Source organism: Hyla sarda, chromosome 3, assembly GCF_029499605.1.
Source record: "Hyla sarda isolate aHylSar1 chromosome 3, aHylSar1.hap1, whole genome shotgun sequence".
In the NCBI taxonomy this organism is placed as follows: Eukaryota; Metazoa; Chordata; class Amphibia; order Anura; family Hylidae; genus Hyla; species Hyla sarda.
In genome coordinates this window covers 217,861,937-217,862,865 of record NC_079191.1, presented here as the reverse complement: position 1 = coordinate 217,862,865, position 929 = coordinate 217,861,937, and the positions used below count along the sequence as shown (strand labels likewise).

Sequence of the window (929 nt, the reverse complement as noted above, 5' to 3'; positions counted from 1 at the left end):
CAGGTCTGTAATTTACAGGGTCACCTTTTGTCTCCTTTTTAAATATTGGCACCGCGCCAGTCCTGGGGAACAGTCCCTGTTACTATTGAGTCCCTGAATTTTAAAAATAGAGGTCTGTCTATTACAATACTTAATTCCTTTAGAACTCGGAGGTGAATGCCATCTGGACCTGGTGATTTGTCTATTTTGATGTGTGCTGTCTCGGTCAGGCCGGACATGTGGGGTCATCACTCCTGCACCTCTGCTCTTACCCTTACTCTTATCAGAAACCTTATAGCCAGATCCGGAGATCCAGGATACCTCAGGGTAGCCATTGAGCTAACATCTGCATAACCAAGAGGCATGCATGTGGTCCTCCATCCGGTCTTGGTAGTCTGCAACACCACCAACTAACAGAACATATACTACACTTGATCTTAGCCAAAAGGCCAAGAAGTGATAATGCAAGATTGCATTGGTGGTTGTAACCCTAGGAAATGAGCAATTAACTATGAACAGGATGAATAGTGAATTGTTGCAGAAAGAAGCATTAATGGAAACAACATGCATTAGTAAGTTTATTCATTTTTGATTTGCTGGCTTATCATATAAATTTATTGTGATGAGAGAATACCCCTTTAACTGTCCTCTATAAGAACCAGAGCCATTATAGGATGAGATCATGTGTACTGTTACATACAAATGTCGCCCTGCTGCCACAGAGCCCTGCAGGGTACATCCTAGGGCTGGCACAGCATGTGTAGATGAAGGTGGCAATGTAAAGTATACACTCAAAGATAGTGGATGTGGTAGCAGTCACTGTGGAATAACCTAGAAATCAAGAACCAGCCCTCCCCAGGGCTTGGGCAGTGCACCCACTGACTTTCATTTCTTGACAGCTGTCCCCAGTGTTCCCCTAGATCTAGAAAGCTGACCCTACTAGTAGGAAG

At 44.0% G+C, this 929-nt stretch overlaps 1 pseudogene; it reads right to left on the bottom strand.

The window, feature by feature from the left end:
• Nucleotides 1-346: 346 nt before the first annotated feature.
• Nucleotides 347-440, bottom strand: LOC130363327 (U2 spliceosomal RNA; annotated as a pseudogene).
• Between the last annotated feature and the right edge of the window lie 489 nt (nt 441-929).